Below are 16,114 nucleotides of genomic sequence, written 5' to 3'. Positions count from 1 at the left end.
ATCGTACTAAGCTGGGAGAAAAAGTGGTAGTGAACATAAAAAAAGCCTGGAAAGTAAGAAATGGGGATAGATTTGATCAAAACACATTATATGAACATATAACCCTTTTAAGCAATAAAAAGATATTAATACTATATATAGAATGGATATTTACTTATTTATTTATTCACTTTACATCCCACTCACTGCCCCCTCCTAGTCACCCCTCCCAGAAACCTCTCCTCATTTCCCCCTCCCCTTCTTCTCCTTCAAGAGGGTGGGTCCCCTCTTGGGTATTCCCCCACCCTGGCATATAAAGTCTCTGTGAGGCTACATGTATCTTCTCCTACTGAGGCCAGAGAAGGCAACCCAGCAAGAAGAACATTTTCCATTTTAAATAATATTACCAATTAATTATTCCAAATTATCTTGTGCATTTTATTTTATATTGTTGAACACTGTCATCTCATTATCTATCTGCCAGAGTTGAAAATAGACATATAATAGGATAGTTGATATTTACATTAGGATAACTGATATTTATATTAGGATAATTGATATTTACATCAGATTCTAGCTTTTTACCCTTCAGCTCACTTCTATGATGGCACTGAAATTCGGAGAGCCATTTTACACTAATCGTATCTTATGAAACACAATGAAAAAAATTAAAACTTTTAGGTAACCCAATCACAAAAGAACACACATGGTAATCACTCACTGATAAGTGGATATTAGTCCCAAAGCTCTCAATACCCAAGATATAATTCACAGACCACATGAAGCTCAAAAAGAAGGAAGACCAAAGTGTGAATGCTTCAGTCTTTCTTAGAAGAGAGACAAAATACTCATGAGAGGAAATACAGGGACAAAGCATGGAGCAGAGTATGAAGGAAAGGCCGTCCAGAGACTGCCAGACCTGGGGACCCATTCCATATACATTCAACAAACTCAGACACTATTGTGGATGCCAAAAAGTGCATGCTGACAGGAGCCTGATATAGCTGTCTCCTGAGAGGCTCTGCCAGAGCCTGACAAATACAAAGGCTCACAGACAACATTGGACTGAGCACAGGGTCCCCAATGGAGGAGTAAGAGAAAGGACTGAAGAAGCTGAAGGGGTTTGCAGCCCCATAGGAGGAACAACAATATCAAACAACTAGATCCCTCCATAGCTCCCAGGGACTAAGCCACCAACCAAAGTGTACATATGGAGGGACCCATGGCTCCAACAGCATTTGTAGCAGAGGATGGCCTCATTGGATATCAATAGGAGGAGAGGCCCTTGGTCCTGTAAAAGCTCAATGTCCCAGTTTAGGGCAATTCGAGGGCCGGGAGGAGGAAGTTGGTGGGTGGGTAAGCACTCTCATGGAAGCAGGGGGAAGGGGAATGGGACAGGGCGTTTCTGGAAGGGAAAACTGGAAAGGGGATAACATTTGAAATGTAAATGAAGAAAATATCCAATAAAACAAAAAGAAAGGGAAAATTGTTGTTGTATATTAAAAGACAAAGGCTTACAAAGGGAAATGTAATACTATAATAAATTTATCAAACTATATCTTTAAGGTTAAATAAAGCCACTGCCATTTTATGCTTTGAAAACAAAGCATCTGAATTTATAGGGGTAGTCATCACTTCTAAGGACGAGGGAGGCAAGATCCTAGTCCTAATTTATATTGACACAGGGAACAGCATCTGAGGTGCGCATAAACTATTTCTGGTTTTAGCTATTGAAACATTTTAGCTTGAACTTCTGTTGAGAGCAAGACTATTGATGAATATGGAAATGTAAAGGTACTCAGTGTGGGTTTCTATTTAGACAAGATAAACCAAAGCATGTGTGGCAGTGAAGCCACTCTGAGACACAGATGGAGAAAGGCAGAGGCATAACAAAAAGGCCATCAGACTCGCAATGCAGGATGCTCAGAAACGGGGAATCTGCTTCCATTTGTGTGCTCTTTTATGCCAGACATTCATTTCATTCTCTCGCAATGAACTAGCAAGAAAAATATCTAATTAACAATATATTTTCTGGGTAAATCTAAAAATCCTTCAAAAGGATACTTCCTCTCTGAGACACATAAAGGCACATGAAGAAAGCGTTATACAACGATATATGTCTATATGTTTATACACATGTGTTTCACATTTTATTCCAAATTCAAGTGCAGAATATGCTGTCATTACTTTTAAAGGAAATAAATTTGAGGTTGTGATCACCACTAATCCAATGATAAGTATTTAGCTATCTTTATACAACAACATATGCTTGCCTTGGCATTTCTCCAGCCCTTAAGTTCTGGAGTCTAATATTTCCTTTTATTAGCTGGTGTATTATTCATTTCTGGCCCTCAATGAAGGGGCTTGAGTTTCAGCTGTAAGGGACTGTTTTCTCTGAGATATCTTAGTCCTTACACAGGTTTTATATGAGGTTCAGGCAGTATTGGGGAGAGGAAGCAGTTGGAGAAGTGCCTAAGTGGTACTTTCTCTCAATAAAGACAGTGTGTTCATGTTTAGCTTCTAATGTGACATAATGAATTATGAACTAAGGGTAATTGGAAAATTTGTGTCCCCCTCAGAGCTGAACAGCATTTTAATGTATGAAAGCAAACCGTAGGTCAGTTAGAAGACTTGATCAATATTTATATTGCTCTTTAATGAAAGGAAATAACACTGATAGATTTTCTCTGGGTTTGTTGATGACTGTGTATTAGTAGACTACAAGTGGGGTATTCATTGATCACAGTCAATCTAAACTGTTAGTAACAAGTCAGTCATCCATGCTATTTTTTCCAGAAATTTCCACTATCTTTAAAAGCCCCACTTATCTCTCATTAATTTACATGTAAATACTATGCACAAGGCATCTATTTCTCATATATTACCTCATCCTTGCTTCCCAGAAATATTTCAGGATGCTACTTGCAATTACAGATTAGGACTTTGACGTAGAAACACCCAGACAACTTGTCCATTGTGATATAGTGAATGTAAAGCAAATTTAGATAAATTTCATTTAAAAATGAAATTAAATTTAAAGCAAAGTTAGCAAATGTGTTTGTTTGTTTTATTATCTAGAAGTTCATGTTATTTCTGCAAGCCCACACTGTTTCCTAGAGGGAGAGTGGGGGTTGTTTTGTTTCATACTTTTTTTGAATGGTAATGAGAGAGGATAAATGAAAAGGATGGCACAAAAAGGTCCCTGTAAGCTATGCGAAGGAATAGTTTGAACCCCTCCAGAAGGGCCCTGGGACTGCTGTTCTGCCTACTTCGAAGTGCAAGGCCTCTGACCATCTAGTTTGTGAAGGGCCAGAAAGTCAATTGTGTCACCTTCAAGTCAAGTCATAGGATTTAGCACATGTGACCTGAAAGCCTTCTGAGACCCAGTTTCATCCCTGGATTTCTAGTAGTTTCTCTGCAAAGACAAGAGCAGCTGGAAGTTTTCTGCTCTCTGCTTGGAGAGTATCCTCATTTGGTTCAAAGACTGATTTTAGGCATCCAAGCAACATGCACCTCATTAGAGAGCTTGAGGTTTAGTCAATAAAATTGACTGGGAGATAACTCAAAAGCCACGACTCCTCATCCCATGCATTATGGACTGGGCAGGTACTGTCTCATCTCGTATTTGATCTTGAGAACCTCTGAAAATTTTAGCTCCTTCCTTCATGAAATTTTAAATATCAGCCTGCATTATGTTCAGTGGACAAAGGGGTTCCTGTGGTAATCGGCTTCTGAAGTATGAGGATTTTGTATGAGAAGCATTTAATGATGATTACGCTGGAGGTTAGAGTCTTGTCAGTTCCTGCTCTCCACACTGGAACCCTGTTCATTAATAGTTGGGTGCATACTTTCTTCCTCCTCATGAATATACTGCATGCTATTATCTCAGTCAGTGGAAATCTCCTCTTCTGTTAACAGGAAATGGAATGTACGTCAAAGGGCTGATGTGTGAGAAATTTCTAGGAATGTGAGAAACATTTCAGGGTTCTGAAAACGCACAGGCCCACAGGAGCACACAACGTTGAATACTGTGTTTTCTGCATGCAAGGATTTGTTCTAAGAACTTTACTTTCATTCACTCTAATCCTCTAACAATCCTGTCTTCCTCTCATCTTGCAAATTGGACTGCAAGGTACATAAATGCTAAGCAACTTGCTTTATTTGGTTTACATAGCTAAGAAACAATAAAGTGGTGGTGTTAATGCTGAGGGATCTGAATGAATCATCCAAAAATTCATATGGAAGAAAAGAGGTCCCAAGATAAGAAAAACTATCCTAAGAACAAGAAAATCCATATAGATACCAGCACACCAGAGCCTGTTAATAAATAGTACAGAGACTAGAACAAAACAGTGACAAAGGAATAGATAAAAGGAATAGAGGATCCAAATATTATAATAAACCCATGCAGCTATAACAACATGGCTTTTGACATAGTTGTCCAAACTGACATCAGAGATCAAATGAACCTTGATGCCCATGTGTCACAGAATGAAGCTAGATCACTATCTTTTATCCTGTACAAAAATCAACCCCAAATTTATCAAACACCTTAGCATAAGACATGAAACCCGGAAGTTGAAAGAAAGGGTAACAAAACCACTTCGTGATATAAGCATAGGCGAGGACTTGCTCAATAGGGCATCAGTAGTTCAAATACTAATGACAGCAGTCAACAAATGGGTCACTATTAAAATAAAATGCCTACATACAACAAGAAAATATTTAAGAAAGTGGAGAGATTGACTAAAGAGAGTCTATGGAATACAGAAAAAAAACGGTGAGAATGAAGAACATCTGACAGTGTTAATATCTAGAATGTGCAGGAAAGTTAAAAAAAAAAAACCTAAGAAACCAAGTAAACCATTCAATAAAAGGGCTAATGAAATGCGAATCACCACTACCCTCCCCCAAATATCTTCCCTCACTAGAGAAATGCAAATCAAAGCTACTGGGCTATTTTATCTCCCCTCAATCAGGATCGAATTTTTTAAAAAAACAAAACAAAACATGCTGGTAGGGATATGGATAAAAAGGAACCACAGAGATAAAGCTATTCCAGCCACTCTAGAAATTAATACAAACCTTTTCCACAAAACCAAAAATGGCTCTATGACTCACCTATATTATGCCTAGGAATTTACCTGAAGAAGTTTAAGTCATCATATGACAGATACACTTGAACATCAATTTTATTGCGGCACTATTGACAATAGCTAAATTATTGAACTAAACTAAGTACACAACAACAAAAGAATCGATAAAGAAAATATGGTCCATATGTATATGGTGTAGTATATATTATATATAACATGTGCATAATCCCATAATATAAATCTATGCATAAGGCTGAAGTTATTTCACTTGCAGAAAGATGGATGCAACTGGAAATGACAATGTTATGTGAATTAAGCTAGTCTTAGAAATAAATATCATATGCTTTCTTACATATGGAGATTTTAGATTTATACAGAGACATAAAACCATGTATACATTAAATAAAGTTAGAATCAAAATAGTCTAGAGGAAAGGGGAAGGAAAGGATGAGAAAGGAAAGTGCTAGGAGTATTGATAAGCATATGTTCAATGTACAAGGTATGACAGACAACATAAAATTGTATGTAAATATCCTTATTAAATTGTCCTTATGTCTGCATGATATACATAATGAGTAAATACAATGAAAATCAAATGCCAAATTTGATGCCAATGGGATTAGATGATATGGCTTTTGTTATAAACTCTAAGTACACAGAGGAGAGAATATATTAATTGTTTGAGGTAGGTGGGACCTACATGAGAAAGTGAGATAGCAAGTAGGAGAGGCCACTGTGCATCAGTGGTGGATTCAGAAATTCCCATCACAAGTTAACCATCCATAAAAAGTCATGAATGCCTCCTTTCCTACTTTCTGCTGATTGCCCTCTCAAGAAGGTACCAGAGACAGAAAATCATATAAAGACATAACTGACAAGTTCTAGGTGCTCTCCAGCTTGCCCACTAGCAGTGAGATGTTACACCACTTTACTAAGAGGTGCCTTGATTTCTATAACAGTAAAAATGGTTAAGGAAGAAATAGGATGGTGAAATTATTTTTATTCATACATCTCAGTGACCAGACCTCACTATTCATTTTATAACTCATACCTACTTTGGTTTTGTTTATTTTGTGTGGGCCAAACTATGTCAGAATAATAGCTGTTAGTTTTTAAATTTCCAGTTTTCTCTGCTCTTCCACCAGAGGGTTTTTGGTAGCATCTACATCAGAGTCTTGGCCTCATAAAATGGGTATAGTCTTGGACACAGTTTTGTGAAAGAAATATCAAAGGGAGAGGGATGGAGATGTGGCAGAGCACCTGGGAGAAGCAAAAGCAGCAACTTTGAAGAAAGGAAGCTATGTTATATAAAACAGTGGGTTGCAAAGAACCCAATGGACTTAGTTTTTGTACTTTTCTTCCTATTTCATAATACTGAATAATGCTAGCTTTTGCTATTTTTAGCTGCTTTGAAATTATTAGTAATACAAATAACATATCATTTTGAAGTTGCTCCATGGGAGCCATAGGTTTTTGATGAGCCTTGCAACTACTAAATTAATTTTATTTGTTGTGAGACACTTCCTGTGGTCTTTTAAGCACCTCTCTTATGTTGAACCAACTAAGTTAAAGCAGGTAAGCTTTGAGCTGAAGTGCAACTGGCTAAAATCTGCTAGAGATTCCAGTGATGAATGTCATCTTGTTAAGTATTGCCTTCTAAAGCTTCCTTCAAACTCTAAGTTAGAAAGGAAACACACTATCCTTTAATTATCATGACTCCTGGCACTTGGAACTACCCATCAACAGATACTTACTCTGGACCTGGGAGGAACGAGTGCCGTTCTTTGCTGAACTAAGGAGATGGAATTCTATGAAAGGATACAGCAAAATGTTGAATTTGCTTCCTGTGCTCCTACATTAGAAGCAGAAGTCTTAGTTTTCTCTTGCCAATTAGCACTTTACATTTTTATAAGCAGAATAGAGAAAGGGGATGGGCATTAACTGAGATTTACTGTGCACCAACCAGTGTACCTTCTATAGTTATGTAATTCTTATTATCATTTTATAAATAGAGAACTAGTTAAATCACTGGTTCAAGGTCACTAAGTTGTAATTGTCATAGAAAGATTCCTGGAGGATAGAAGAATTGTAGTATTTAATTATCAGATACATGCTCTAAACAGCTGGGAGTGAACTGCCTTAAACATTTCTGATTACAAGTAATAAAATTGAATCTGTGTTATTTAACTTTAATAGATGAGACATGATAAAAAATACATGGAGGTCATACCCTGGACATATGGTTCATTTGGTAAGTGTACTGGCTGCTCTTGTAGAGGACCTGGGTTTATTTCTAAGCACTCACATGGCAGCTCATGTTGGTCTGCAACCCTACTCCCAAGGTTGCCCTACTTTTGGTCTCTGTAGCTACTGTCCACATGTGGTGTATCACATATAGGTGTGCAAAATACTCACATAGATAAAATAAGAATAAATAATCATTTTAATATATACACAAAACAAAACAACAAAACTGCTTTGATTTTTCTAATTGTGGAAGAAGAACTTTTGAATTGCTAGCTCTTGGGTTTGTGCAGTGGAGATCAATGCATTCACCTTTTTCGTGAAGTATATGTGGCAGGAATGGGGTTTTCTACTTCTCCTTTGGGGTTCCAAATCTGCTTTGATGTGCTACAATTGAGTCAGTCAAATGGTATTCCAACAGGACTCTTATCCAAATGCTGACCCTAAATATATAATGTATATGGTTATTTCTAATTATTTAATTGAATAGCAAAGTGGTTACAAATAGAGTAGTACTACATGGGTGTTGTCTAGAAACAATCTTTAATGAATAAATTACATGACTGCTCTAGGTTCCCCTGGCACATCCTTATTTGGTATACACATAATTATCTTAGCGGAAACTAGTAATACAAATTTGGATTTGTGTCTTCAGAAGTAACATTTCACAATATGGCAGTCCATTAAACAGAATTCACACTGTACATCCAGCATAAAAGGTAATACTACACATAATTCTTCTTCTTCCTCATACATAGATAAGAAACTACATTTGGACTCAGCAAACTGTTGATCTTTACTCTATTGTGAATGGTTAGTTGTACGTCTTTCAGTAAATTAATTGCACCAACTTCCTGAGACATCTTGTACTCATCTGTGACTTGAGAGCAATAATTACAAGCTCTCAGGAGTAGTCTTGATACTGGTAAAACATAAGAAAATGTTTTAGCACAATGCAAGTCATATACTCAAATGGTAAATACTTATTGATTTAAATTAATTTGCATTATTATTTCTCAAGATTATTCTTATTACTATCTTGGCAGAGTGAGTTCAGCCTATCCAGAATTTTTGGAGTCATCTACACAGTGGAAGCAAGACAGGTGGGCTGTGTCAGGTAAAAGCATCCTTCAGGAAAGTGAAGGTCACATCGGAAGAACTGTTGATAAAATCAGAATCAACTTGTTCTTTTGTCTTTCTGATTTGATGGTCCTGAGGGCGTTTCATTCACACTTTATGACCATGTTCCCAAGCAGAAGAGATGGAATTTTATCTCTGGGAATTCCTTTGAGAAAGGGTTGGATGGAAAGGTATGTTTTTCCAGGAGGTAGAGGGCAAGACTCTGAAGAAAGAGTTTGGAAGTAGAATTATGTGCACATCTTGGCATTGAACCCACCACGTCTTGGCTAGAACTAAACAATCACCAGCCTTTGGAACATCCTACAGTGAGGGCACAAGGGTTGAAGGGGAGAGGTGGAGTTAATGACAAAAAAGGAAAGGGGCAGTCAACTTTTGAAATCATCATGGTGCCATTTAGAAGCAGATATAAGCAGGTAAGTAATGACACACACAAGAGACTGTAGCAGTGCTTCAGTCCTGTGCAAAGAATCATGTCTCAAGTCCCTGCCTCCCCATTTTCTTACTTGTTAGAGAACTTTACTTACTAGAGCCTCTATCCCAATATGCACATAGAAAATGGTCAATCAATACAGTTAAAGCCAAAACTTCATGTTAAGAAAACTTCATAATAACTACCATTTGCTTATCCTGTTGCAGGCATTATGTATATTGTAGGCATTTAATGTATATTGTCACAGTGAGGCCATAGAAAGGAGAGAAAGGAGTATCGTCCTTGTGCTTTAAGGTCTTCAGCCGTGGACTATTGGGCCAGTCTTATAAAGATAGCAGTAGAAGGTCAGAATTGAAACCCAGGTCTGAATGATCATAAACATTCTAATGTGCTATTATCTCTGCTAAATGTTCATCAAGTATTTTGCATGTGAGAAATGAGTTAAGAGACAAGGCAATAGGATTCCCACACTGACTCTGCTGCAGGGCTCTGGATTTCCCTACAGTGTCAAAATTTGTTCTGCTGAAGAAGTCAGGGAGTGCTGTTGTGAAAGAAGTCACTTTCCATTTATTAGGCAACTCCTATTAGTTCACTTCTTACTAATTGCAACCCAGCATGTTGGAGTCATCATAGAGAAAGCTCATGCTGTACATACAAGCCAATAAAAAGGGGAGTATGGCTCTGAAGATGGAGGTATCAAAAATAAAAGGAAGGAGAAATATCTCAATATTTAAGAGTATTTGCTGGATAATGATAAGGACCAGAATTTGAATCCAACACTCACATAACAAGCCAGAAATCATGTGATTGCCCATAACAAAAACTTTGATAGAAATGATACTGTCTTCTGACTTTTGTACACGAACACACACACACACACACACACACACACTGACACACACACACACTGCATTCAGAGGAAGAGAGAGGAAGAGGAGAGAGATATAGATAGAGAAAGAGAGACAGTGACAGAGAAAGACCTTTTAAAAAGTAATAGAAGATAATTCAAGGTATTTTTTTGAAATCTTTCTTACCTAAAGTCCTGATTTTTCAGTAGTCACAGGACTAAATAAAGAATCTAGTTAAGTTTAATGAACAACAATAGCAAGACAAAATTTTCTTTGTGTTGAAGTGGGTTACTGAGGCTGTCTACAGCTTCATCTGAAGAGCTTAGAGAATATAATTCTCCTCTCTGACACAATTCACTTGTAGCCTTGATCCTTTTACCTCAGAGCAAACAAATATACGCGGTGACATCCTAAGGTTACCCCATAAGCCCTCAAGATCTGTTCAGATGACAAATCAAAACAGAGTTCACGGTCTTATTTGCACTGTTTACTGGCAACCATAATTAGCACAGTTCTCTAAGGCCTGCCAGAGGCCAGGTGGTAGGCTTTCTTAATTTATATTGCCCATGGAAAGCATCCAGCAGCACAGCTCTCTAAGGCCCGTTGGAGACCAGGTGTCAGCATGGTTTTATTTTTAGAATGATGGAGCCGGTTGCCCATTGAAAGGATAAGGTCAGCAAGGAGGCGCAGGCAGTGCCAGGGGCAACCAAACACAGAAATATAACTAAAATATTGATTATGCAAATACAAGGACCAAATGCCATGTCCAGCAACAGTGTTACTCACCACATACGACTCTTAGGGACAGAACAGCATCTTATAGGACAAGTGAGAAAGAAGTCAGGGTACACATTTGCCTTATTTGAAAAGCCTGGGCAGTCATATTAAAATATACATTTTAACTCTGCCTCAGTATTGAGCTGAACTGTCTTCCATTTAGAAACGTTATCCTCATCCTTTTCTTCCACATGCTCCTCAATTTCTACCAGGTTCCAGTTGTCACCCAAATCACACACTCATTTTCACTTCTGTCTCTGCTAAACCCACACCCTGCCTCTACAAACTCTGGCCCTGGGTATTCAGATTGATTTCTTTTACTTTTCTGTTTCTGTCAAGTTATGGACAAATGTGTTAATGATAACACAGTAGGCTGTGGCCCCAATAACTCACCAGCAATTTGATGAATCTTGTCTGAAAATCCACTCTGGTCTTTCACTCACTATGACTAAAGGTACTTTCACTTTGGTTAGTCTCTTAAATCCTTTTATTTTCGAATGTTTGAGTACTTATCCTAAGAGAGGCAAATAGATTGATTAAAAGCATTGGAATTTCAGAAAATTGATGGCTATAAAATTTATGATATGCTGGCTCAAGGTATCATTTGTACATTCACAAATGTATTCACATATCTGTATATTTATATATTATAGATACTCTATGAACGTTGAAACTTTTACATTAGGTGGAAGATTTCTGGCTTTGTGTTTTGCTGTATCTTCTTTTATAATAAAAGAAAAATCTGATGAAGGAACCTTAACTATATAAAGTGAGCCTTGCATGGAGGTGGTCTGTCTGTCTGTCTTTTTCTGAGGTTGAATTACTGTTTCATTCTGGAGTCAAAACTCTATTTTTTTCTTTTTTCCATTCATTTATTTACTTATTCACTTTACATCCCAATCACAGCCCTCTCTCTCCTGTCACACAGCTGCTCCCCCTCCCCTCCCCTTCTTCTTTGAGATGTAGGAGGTACCCTGCCCCCCCTTGAGTACCAATCAGCCCTGGCAACTCAAGTCACACTGCAAGGCTAGGCTCATCCTCTCTCACTGAGGCTAGACAGGCAGACCAGTTAGGTTAACAGGGTACACAGGTAGGGTTAGGGTAAGCCCAGACTCCAGTTTTTAGATGGCTCACATGAAGACTGAGCTGCACATCTGTTTCACATATGCATACATCTACCCCTTGTTTGTTCTTTAGCTGGTGGTTCAGTCTCTAGAAAACCCTAAGGGTCCAGGTTAGTTGACTCGGATAGTCTTCTTGTAGAGTCTCTATTCCCTCTGGGTTCCTCAATCCGTCCTCCAACTCCTCCACAAGGAAGGCCTCCCAAGCTCTGTCTAATGTTTGGCTTTGGGTCTTTGCATTTATTTTGATCAGCTGCTGTGTTGAGCCTCTCAGAGGACAGTTATGCTAGGGAGCCTCACATTTTAAAGTGGATCTTGCCAAAATAAGAAGAGGCACAAAACAAAGCGTTGGGTTTTCTATGAACAGTCGCTTGAAATTCAGTAGCAGATGGATTGCTATGGTCGCATGGGAGAACAATCCTAACTGCAATGTGTTGTTACTAGGAAGGAAGCCAATTTATAATCAATAAGTTTCCGGGAAAGCAGCACAACCACTTGTTAATAATAAAAGGAAAAGGATCATTGGGTGAGAGGTTAAGGTTTGGATTACTATTGAATTTAGGATCCTTTGGATGTCCTATATTTACTGACTGTATTCAGTTTTTTCCAGTGCCACTTCACAGCTATCTTAGATTGAGAAATTAGTTCTTAATTTTTTAAGAAGAGAGCTTTTGAGGTATGATTATGGATTATTATAATAGTGTTATTGCTTTTCCATAAGCAACAATGAACTCAATATCAATCTCTTTATTATTTTTCAAATTCTATTTATCATTAAAAGTCCATATAGAAGCCGGGCTGTGGTGGCACATGCCTTTAATCCCAGCACTTGAGAGGTAGAGGCAGGTGGATTTCTGAGTTTGAGGCCAGCCTGGTGTACAGAGTGAGTTCCAGGACAGCCAGGGCTATACAGAGAAACCCTGTCTCGAAAAACCAAAAAAAAAAAAAAAAAAAAAAAAAGTCCATATAGAGTTTCTCTCACAATAAATCTTATCAACAATGTATACTCAACAGATGTTCCTCCCCATGTCCTGGTTTCCTAGTGAACGATTCTCTACAGTAGGTTAATAACCAGCTTCTTATTAGAGCTAGATCTTTACATGTGCTGGATGTAGTGACAAATTCCATAGTGAAGTGATGTTGTTTTGTCTTTTACCTTTCAATATCTTATGTACTGGTCAAAATATAGCAAGAACTGAAAAATGTTTTCTACTAAGGAGGTTGATATTTATACATACATACATACACACACACACACACGATAGAGAGAGAGAGAAAGAGAGAGACAGAGACAGAGACACAGAGATAGAGACAGACAGAGACAGAGACAGAGACAGAGAGAGGGCACTCATGCACACCTTAGATGTTGCTTCTTGCTTTGGCTGACAGAATTCTCAAGGAACCTATTGTACATCAAATTTAATTTTAACCTTCTAAAGAGGATTCATATTCACATGTACACATTCAGTGAAATTTCTGGAAAAATCATCAGTTACTTCTAATGGTTCTTGCTAGTTTCATATCAAATTTAATCAAAGTCCAAGCATTCTATAACATCTATAGCTTGACCAAACACAGAGGCTACCAAGGATCAAGGCTAATTTCTGCATTTGCACCACTGTAGTAATCGTAAAGACATTAGCTATGCATTTATGTGATGACAAAGGGTCAATCTGTTCTTTGTAGAATTAAGCAAACTCCAGCTTGGGCATGATGGCATTCACTTTTAGCTAAATATTCCAGGTCATTAAGCATTTGAGATTTTGTGTGTGTGTGTGTGTGTGTGTGTGTGTGTGTGTGAGAGAGAGAGAGAGAGAGAGAGAGAGAGAGAGAGAGAGAGAGAGAGAGATACAGAGATACAGAGAGAGAGAGAGACAGAGAGACAGAGAGAGAGAGACAGAGAGGAAGCAGAGAGACAGAGAGACAGAGAGATATTAGAAAGTCTGATACATGAGTCTAGATGAATTGGAATCCTAACTTAGTTTGTCACGTCTGTTCAACCTTAACCAGAACTTTGTTGCTTGGCCTCAGAATTCTGTGTCTGATACAAATTTTTAGTAAGCACTAAGTATTTTTCCTTCTTAGGCTTTAATTCTAGATTTAATTGACTACAAAGAGAAAGTTTTATTTTGTACATGTTATAGTTACACACCAGGCCACCTGCTTTAATGATTTTACAGTCTCAACTGAAATTAAGCCAATTAAGCCAACTTGGATTTAGTCGCAAAGGAGAGAGATATCTTTGTGACAAGGTACCCCCTTTGCCTTGATGGAGGGCTACCAGGAAGTCACTGGTTTGTTCTTTCTTCTAGGTCTAATGGCTTTACAAAAGCCCGATGCTCCTACCTTAATGCAGTCCTTTTGCTGCACCAGCTAGAATGACTGCATTCTCAAAGTGCCTCCTGTGGAACAACTGGCATCTTTCTCAAAGTGGATCTTCATAGGTATATGTCCTGGAAGGGAACGAGGCTGGGATTTTTTTGTTTGTTTATTTGTTTTTGTTTTTGATTTTTTGATAAGCATTAATGGGATACCACTATTTTGAAAATTATGGTGTGCCAATTTTTGCAATAAGCTTACTTGATTTTAGTATGGCAGCTTTCTCCAATGTGATGCTTACTAATTAAATTAATTTTTTAAGGTTACCCTTAAGATACATAGGGCATCCCACACTTGAAAAGAGCTTATGCTCATTCTCTCCTTTTACTCTATATACTGTGGCCTGTGGCTGCTTTGGCCAATAGGACACTGAGAAGGTGGCACGGTGAACTTCTGGTCATATCGTCTGACACCTTCCAGCTTCGCTTGAGTCTGTTGGAATGCTTGCTTTGGGGGAGTGAATCAGCCACATATCAGTTGTCCAGCTTTTCTGAGCCCATGAGCTATATGGGAAGATGGAGACAGCCATGTTTAAAAGCTTCATGGAGACACCATTGACTGATCTTCAGCTGGCCTAGCTATACCTTCCAAAGTACCAGTGAGAAAATCCTTACTGCTCTAGTCTGAGCTGCACTCTGCCTGAAAGTCTATGAGTGCTCTGGAGGGAAGAGCTATGCTCAGCTTGTAACTGACAGTGAGGGAGATAAGAATAAAACTGTTACTTTAGTTCTTTTAATTTGGGGGTGATTTTTTGTGTCATACTGTATAATTTTAAAAATACACTAAGCTCAAAATACCTTAGAAGATAGAACTTTTCCTGTATAGATATTCAGGGTTATATTTGAGAATACAGATTAACACCCTCTCCATATTTCACTTATATTGTACACTGGCTAAAAGTTTGGTAGAGCATCCAATTCCAGAATTCCTTCAATGCAGAACCATGGGGCAAAAGGCCCATCAGGTCTAAATTCACATGTATTAGAGGAAGACATTCACATTAGTTTCTGTACCTAAAAGTTTGGATTGTCCTTAACTGAGAATATTAAAAAAAAAAAAAAAACTATAACATAGTCCCAAACAAGCCACACCAGTGTGCTCCCGGACTTGGTTATACTCTGATCAGAAAGCATGACCTGCATATACAAAAATGGAGGTATGCCTTGCTGATAGACTCAGATGAAAAATAGAAAGTGATAGGTCTCGTGTGCAGATGCAGGTTGCTCAATGTCAGACAAGCTGCATGGTTGTGGTTATCCATAAACTTTTGCAACTTAAGCAGAATTCCCAACTTGGTGTGAACACAGGTGGGACATGCAGACATTGTAGGGATAACCATAAGTCTGATAGGCTGCAGGTAAAAGATAGTCATCGGGGATTTTGACTATAGCAGTAACTTTACTGTTGCTCACATTTCCTCTGATGTCTATGTGACAGCCACTGCCCTCTGGATAGAGATGACCATTGAGATGGCACTTCCATCCATCTTTGAAAAATTAGAGAAGTCAGTGAATGTGATAACAGATATTTGTAAGTCTAATGGAAGCTTGTCTAAAGGAATGCTACAGATTCAGAGAGAGAGAGAGAGAGAGAGAGAGAGAGAGAGAGGTGGATGTTGAGATCTAGCACTTGAGAACTCTCAGCTGTTACTTAACTATAATAGAATTGCTCCATCAATTGTTAGAGAGTAGAAAGGATTTTAAAAAACAAAATCCTATTTGCACTCAGTATTGGGTCGTTTGTACATGATGTCAAATAATTGCTACAACACTTGGAATGAACTGCGGCGATTAGATTGTTTTCTTAAATCTCTCTCTCAGATATGCAACAACAGTGTGATATTGATTTTAGAAACTTCACAGGATAGGCTCAATGAAGAGACTAGATGTGAGTGAATGATGACCCACATAATACATAGGCACTAAAGAAGCACTGGAGAAAGCATTATAGAAGACCCTGAGAGGCAGCTGCAGCCCTCAGACGGAAGAGTGGCATCAGGCCAGAATCAGCTTGCCGGCAGGTGTTTGTAAATTGCAACAGGGTTCCTACTGAAACAGTATTGTAAAAGAGGCTAGCTTTCCTGGGAGGGCTTCAGAAGAT

At 38.2% G+C, this 16,114-nt stretch overlaps 1 protein-coding gene and 1 long non-coding RNA gene across 14 annotated transcripts in view; one reads left to right on the top strand and one right to left on the bottom strand.

Annotated features, from left to right (window-relative positions):
• Positions 1-16,114, bottom strand: part of Lingo2 (leucine rich repeat and Ig domain containing 2) — a 1,228,899-nt gene that overhangs the window by 48,959 nt on the left and 1,163,826 nt on the right. The gene's annotated exons all lie outside the window — the stretch shown is intronic.
• The window catches only part of LOC115030875 (uncharacterized), a 33,247-nt gene that overhangs the window by 13,708 nt on the left and 3,425 nt on the right, over positions 1-16,114 (top strand). The window contains exons 3-4 of the long non-coding RNA XR_003836457.2: positions 8,366-8,436; positions 13,948-14,079. This is a non-coding gene — a long non-coding RNA (uncharacterized LOC115030875). The remainder of the gene's footprint in view (positions 1-8,365; positions 8,437-13,947; positions 14,080-16,114) is intronic.

The sequence above is a fragment of the Mus caroli genome, unplaced genomic scaffold (assembly GCF_978045245.1).
Source record: "Mus caroli unplaced genomic scaffold, Mus_caroli_1 scaffold_6, whole genome shotgun sequence".
Taxonomy (NCBI): domain Eukaryota; kingdom Metazoa; phylum Chordata; class Mammalia; order Rodentia; family Muridae; genus Mus; species Mus caroli.
This window is presented reverse-complemented; position numbering and strand designations above follow the sequence as displayed.